General features: G+C 33.7%; 1 pseudogene; it reads left to right on the forward strand.

The window, feature by feature from the left end:
• Positions 1 to 5,942: 5,942 nt before the first annotated feature.
• LOC107970206 (large ribosomal subunit protein eL37-like) lies at positions 5,943 to 6,340 on the forward strand (annotated as a pseudogene).
• The last annotated feature ends 964 nt before the right edge of the window (positions 6,341 to 7,304 follow it).

Below are 7,304 nucleotides of genomic sequence, written 5' to 3' on the forward strand. Positions count from 1 at the left end.
GGGGCTCTTGGGCCTTAGCCACCAACTGAAGACGGCACTGTCAGCTTCCTTATTATTGAGGTTTGGGGACTCTGGCTGGCTTTCTTGCCCCTCAGCATGCAGACGGCCTCTTGTGAGACTTCACCTTGTGATCCTGTGAGTCAATACTCTTTAATACACTCCCCTTCATATATACATCTATCTTATTAGTTCTGTCCCTCTAGAAAGGCCTAATACAGATATTTTCTTCTTTTCTAATATATATATTCAATGCTATACAATTTCCTCTAAGGATTGCTTTCACCGTGTTTCACAAATTTTGATAAGTTGTATTTTTATTTTCACTTAGTTCAAAATGTTTTTTAACTTGTCTTGAGATTTCTTCTTTGCCCATATGTTATTTAGAAGTGTGTTTGGGAATTTTTCAATTATCTTTCTGTTATTGATTTACAGTTTAATTCCCGTGTTTTCTAAGAGTAGTCATTGTATGATTTGTAATCTTTTAAATTGTTGAGGTGTGGTTTATAGCCCAGAATGTGGAATATCTTGGTGAATGTTTTGTGTGAGTTTGAGAAGAATGTGTATTCTTTCATTGTTGGATAAAGTAGTCTATGAATGTTAATTATATCTAGTTGATTAGTAGAATTGCTGAGTTCAACTGTGTTCTTACTGATTTTTACCTGCTGGATCTGTTCATTTCTGATAGAGGTATGTTGAAGCCTCCACATATGATAGTGGATTCACCTATTTCTCCTTGAAGTTCTACCAGCTTTTTCCTCACGTATTTTGATGCTGTGTTGTTAGGTGCATATAAGTAAGGATTGTTATATCTTATTGGAGAATATACCCTTTTATTATTTGTAATGCCATCCTTTATCCCTAATAATTTTTCTTGCTTTGAAGTCTGCTGTGTCTGAATTTAATATAACTATTCCTGTTTGTTTTGATTAGTGTTAGTATGGTATATATTTCTAAAGCTGTTACCTTTAATTTATATATGTATTTATATTTAAAGTGGGTTTCTTTTTAAAACAAATTAAAGTTGGATGATCTTTTCCAATTCACTGACAATCTCTGTCTTTTAATTGGTACATTTAGACCATTGACATTCAGTGACTGTTAGTATAGTTGCATTAATAGCTGTCATATTTGTTATTTTCCCACCCCCACCTTTTTTTTTTTCTAAGATGGAGTCTCACTCTGTCGCCCTGGCTGGAGTGCAGTGGTGCGATCTTGGCTCACTGCAACCTCTGCCTCCCAGGTTCCAGAGATTCTCCTGCCTCAGCCTCCCGAGTAGCTGGGAATATAGGCGCCTGCCACTATGCCCAGCTAATTTTTTGTATTTTTAGTAGAGACAAGGTTTCACCATGTTGGCCAGACTTGTCTCAGACTCCTGACCTCGTGATTTGCCCACCTTGGCCTCCCAAAGTGCTGGGATTACAGGTGTGAGCCACCGTGCTTGGCCTTTGTTACTTTTTTCTATTTGTTCCTTGTTGTTTGTTCTTATTTTTGTCTTCCACTCTTTTCCTGCTTTTGTTATTTTAATTGAGAATTTAATATAATTTTATTTTCTCTCCTTTCATAGAAAATTATCTATACTTCTTTTTTTACTTTGAAAAATTTCCTCTCCTTTTAAGTTGCCAGTTTGACAGGTCAAGAAGATGGCCAGTTACAGTACTCACCTTATTTGAACTTTCAGGAGGTTTTGTCACAGTTAGTCCTCTTTTTTCTTTAAATATTTTCTCCTAATATTTTCCAGAATTTTACAACCCCTTGTCGTTTGTCTTCCTCCTTCCATTGCTCCATCTCCATATTCTCTGTTTTCTCATTATTTCTCAAATCTCTGATAATTGCCCAGGTTTTGTGCTTGGACCCCTTTTTTTCTGCATCAGAACTGTTTCTTGTGGTGTTTCATCTAATTCCACAGCTTCACTTGTCTTCTGTGTGTTAATGACTTCCAAACTGATAACTTCAGGCAACAGCTCTTCTCTGAATTCTAGTTGTGTATATTGAAATTCCTACTGTATATCTTCACTTAGATGACTAATTAGCTGCTCAAATTTCTCATATTAAAAATAACCGGCATTGGTATAGTCTTCATTGTCACCATGTAATTAGAGAGACCAAAATAAACACCTTTATCAATGAAGACAGACTCTGAGGTTAAGGGAAAAAAAAGAAAAACACCTACAGGTTGAGGGTTCAGGCTTTAGCTGGCATAACAACTTCCTAAATTCCTATGGATACAAGAAAAACTACAGTCTTCCTAAGGTTCTGGAACAATAGGAACTATCACCAATTTACAACCCAGACAACCACAACCGATTGAACAGAGGACCGGCCTTACATTCTTTTCTGCTAGGAAACTGCAGATCTTAAGCCTGTTTCAGCCAGAATATACTGACTGTGTAAATATTATCTCTGTGCCCTATAGTTAACCTTTTGATGTAAAGAGCCAACATCCATCTCATTTTAGTGCTAAAACTCCACCCTAAAATAACATACACATGTGTTTTTCTCCTCTGTTGATTATGTACAGCTTTCTCCAAAACCTACTAATTATGTATGATTCTACTAATATTTTGTGGCACAGGTCCCGTGCTAAAGCATAAAAAGCAACCTGTCTTTTACCTCTTTAAAAAGAGAGCACCTTAGGTCCATGCCAGAGACTGTCTTTTCCTGGTTTGCAAACTGATATAGCCAGTAAAATTCTCCTTTCTACTATTTAGCCATCCTGGTGATCTTTTGCGTGGCACCCACTCTAAAACTACACTTGGTTTTCTTTTTGGTCCAGGATAACAACTTCATTTTTCCTTCTCAACGTTTTTTCCTTAGCAATGATTACCATTTGGCAAGCAATATTTTTTTTTAAGTTTTTTACTTTGTTTGGTTTCTATTTTCTTCCACTAGAATGAAAATAACGTAAAGATTTATATTTTTATTATTTTGTCTTTTCAAAGCTCATACTTAGATGGTTCCTAGCCTAGAATTTAACATTGTTGTTGAACAAGTGATTGAAGTTTAGAATTTTAAAAATGAGAACAAAAATAATAATACAACAGTAATTCAGTTACATGTTATTCCATATTTTCCTCCCAAAAGAGCAAATGTACTGCTGATTTATTTTAAATCCTCCTTGTTTCCAAGCAACATGATTAGTGTTTGCAAATATCCTATTATAAAATTTTTGATCCATATCTTGTAAGGAAATAAACTTTATTAGTTATGTAGCTTTTTTGAAAACTTTCATATGCAACTTTCTTTATTTCCTAGTTTTCGACTCTATTCATTTTCTTTTTTCTCTTTGATCAACTATTACATTTTTAAAGCAGTATTAAAAACCTCCGTAGTCATAAAGAATTTTCCTCAAGTTAGGGGTAAGATTTTCTATATTATCAATCAGTGCCAGTCCAAGTTGCTATGAGATATATTTCAAAGCTGATGCAATAGCCTATGTATACACTAACTGAAAAACTCTCATTTGTCTTTTTTTAAATGAATTTTTCTGTTTAAAATGAACTGATTTTAAACATCCTACCTAGCTACAATTTCAAAGACACATGCTTATTACTCTTATGTGAAAACAGAAAGCAAAAGCATGCAGAGCAGACAAAACTGTTCTCTCTTAAACTGCTTCTTCTTTCTTCTTTTACCTCTTTAAGAAGTGATTCCCCATGGTTATATACAAATGTGAATATCCAAACACAGTAAGATTCATATTTGCAAAAGTGAATCTCTGCATTCAACATCTGTCTCCTTGCAGGCTTTTAAAGTAATTATGTAGATATCTCCAGCATTGCTTTTCAATATTGCTATTTGTTGGGTTTTCTTTTTTTTTTCTTTTTTTAAGATGGAGTCTTGCTCTGTCGCCTAGGCTGGAGTGCAGTGGTGTGATCTCGGCTCACTGCAACCTCCGCCTGCCGGGTTCAAGCAATTCTACTCCCTCGGCCTCCTGAGCAGGTGGGATTACAGGCGCCTGCCACCACCCCCAGCTAGTTTTTGTATTTTTAGTAGAGACGGGACTTCACCATGTTGGTCAGGCTTGTCTTGAACTCCTGACCTTATGATCCACCTGTCTCGGCCTCCCAAAGTGCTGGGATTACAAGCGTGAACCATCGTGCCTGGCCAGATTTTCTTGATGGTTGGCTATAGTCCATTAAATTTGTTACTGGCCATTTGCCAGTGATTTAGTACAATGTAGAGTTAGAAACATGTTTATCAATACCTAGTCAATACTAAAAATATGAATTTTATTGCTGTATAACATCTCATAAGTTGAAACTTGGACATATACATTATGTTAAAAATGTAAAATGAACAGTAACACTTAAACTTCTATAAACCTATTGGGGAGGTTCAATAGTATATGGACATAAATTAGGATAATTCTGTAAACTAAACATAAAGCAAATTGGACCTGTTAGAAGAAGTGGCAAGACATGAATTCAAATACCCTATAAACTGATTGAGTATAATTCTTCTTCTTCTGGCACTTAAAAGCAAATTTGCATATAGATAGGTATGTTCCTGTAAATTAGCTAATTTTTATTGCAGAATCTCAATTTAAAAGTCAGTTTATTTTTTGCTCATGCTCCATGTTTCATTATCTGTTGTTAGAATGCCTTAAGATGGTCAAATTTAACTAACTAAATAAATAAATAAATAAAAGGCAACCAGTTCAATTTGAATTTCAAGTAAACAATGGACATCTTTTTTAGTATAAGTATGTCCCAGGCAATATTTGGAATATACTTTTACTAATGTTGTTTTTGTGGTTGTTTTCTGGAAATCAAATGTTACTGGGTATTGTGTATTTTATTTGACAACCATACCCTTGAGGCATCAAAATAACTCAGAAAGCAGGTTGGCAACTCAGCCAGCCACAATCTCAGACATCCCTGGTCACCACATTAGAGGAAAGGGGAGTAGGGAGTTTCTGCCTCAGAGAGTAATGATTATAGTCCTCAATCTTATCAAATTATTTTTTTCTATGCTGTTTGCAGACTAATAATCCAGGAGAGTGTTAATTGTTTTTCCCATCTCTTATTTCACATAAATTAATTCATCCTCTAGAAGTCCTCTATAGGTTTATAGCCAGTTTTTAATATTATCCCCTGGGAAAGTAAACTAAGGAGAATATGCTTCAATATAATTATATTTTATCCTTTATTAAAATGGTGAATATATTTTCTACTAAGTCAGTATGGTTAACAAATATACAAAGCTACTGATGATATCTATGAGAGGATATGCTAAATTAGCTAAAGGGAACAGTCAAAATAGAATTTTGCAAAATATTTATTTATTAAGTTTAAGAACAAAATGAAATATAAAATAGCATAGGTAGACAGCATGACTAACAAAAATACACACTGCTGGAATAACCCAGTAGTACTGATTTTTTAAACTGTTAGTGAAAACTCTTCCTTAAAAACAGAGAGCACCCTTTCGTGTATTTTTCTTTAGAGCATATCTTGTATTAGCAAGATTTAGATCCATCTGTTGTTCCATATTTCTGTAACATTTCTAAAGAAATAAAGCTCAATATTGACTATGTGTCATCAATCTCTCTGTTAAGAAAAAAATCAAATTATGAACTCCTATAACAAAAACTGGAACTTAATCATTTACAGTATCTAGATGCTGAAGTAGCAAAGATTAGACAAAAGCAAATTGGGTTAATTTCAATGAATATTATTTTGGTTTAATTGGGGAGAATATATGGAGGATTTTTTTTCAATATTCAAATGTGATCAAATCCAAATATGTTGTTTAGTTTGGGATGTCAAAATATTGGAGTGCATGAAGACTACAGACAAAAAAAACTTAAATGAAAGGATCAGGAGACCAAAATTCTGAGAATAATTTAAAGCATATTTGTAATGTGTCTTTCTCTTGGAAAGTTATTGGTTAATGATTTTATTTGCTTTTCCAGTCTCTTTGGTATCTGCCGTGAAAGCAAAATGACAAAGGGAACGCCCTTGTTTGGAGTGTTGCAATAACACTCGCTCTTGTGCCACCACTGTGGTCTAAGATCTATCACCTGCAGAAGTGACCTGTGGCAAATGTGGCTACTCTGCCAAGCACGGGAGAAAGTATAACTGGAGTGCCAAGGCTAAAAGACAAAATACCACTGGGACTGGTTGAATGAGGCAGCTAAAAATTGTGTACAGCAGGTTCAGGCATGGATTCCACGAAGAAACACCTAAGCCCAAGAGAGCAGCTGCTTGCAGAGTCCAATTCATCTTCAGAATTTCAGTGACTGGAAATGCAATGAATGCTCTAGTTTTATATTTTTTTCTTAAAGATTTTATTTTCTTGCTTGTTCATTTTTGCTTGCAGATAAAGAATTTACCTTAATGCTGGGACAGCTTTCCATCTTTGAGTCTAGAATTTCGATGTGCCTCTTTAGGAGAGAACTAGTCAAATTTGAGGGGTCTCAAGTATTACTAAAGGAGGGTGAGAAAGATTTTACACTTTCTTTTCTGGTTGAGGATTTGAAGACATTTGTTCTCAATAATTTTTAGACTATTAATTTTGTTGAAAAAATTAAAGGATGGTTCTGGATATATGCCTCCTTTTATTTCTGGCTTTAATTATAACATTGCCTCATTATTAACAGTAATTATTTATGTTTTAAGAGTATATTTGAGCTTTACAAACTTGTTAGTATTAAACATTTGTATATCTATTGAATACTTTAACTCATATATTTAAATTTCTTAGTACCAAATTAAACTTATTATAAAACTAAATAAACTTCTATTTACTAGAAATTGTATTTCTTGATTATATTCTCATTACAGTTTATAGGTAGGCACTGCTTATCATTATTACCATTGATAGTATATTGAAACCCTTGTTGTAATTCCAGTTGAGAGAAATCAAGAAGTTGTACAAAGAAGTTTTACCAAGAGAAGAATTCAACTAGACACACATCCATACATACTTGCATAACCTATGAATAGTGTTAAGACTATATTATTAAAAGTATTGGTTAATTAATAATTAAATATACAGAACTTCAAATAAGTACTACTTCTATTATTTGACCTCCATTTTCTGTTCTAGTATTTTTGTTGGAAGCCGTAAAACAATTTGTATCATGTAAGACTCAGAAAAATAAGAAAATTTGCACAAACTTGGAGAAAATCTAGAGTAATTATACCTTCTTTAAGATAATAGATAAAATTATTTCAATAAATAAATTTTATCAATTTACTTGACATTTATATTTCTATGGTAAATATTGCAGACTGGCAACAGATGATAGCTTCAAATAGTGTTCTAGAATGTCATTCTAGCTTGCATAGCATAATTCTTTC

The sequence above is a fragment of the Pan troglodytes genome, chromosome 22 (genome assembly GCF_028858775.2).
Source record: "Pan troglodytes isolate AG18354 chromosome 22, NHGRI_mPanTro3-v2.0_pri, whole genome shotgun sequence".
Taxonomy (NCBI): domain Eukaryota; kingdom Metazoa; phylum Chordata; class Mammalia; order Primates; family Hominidae; genus Pan; species Pan troglodytes.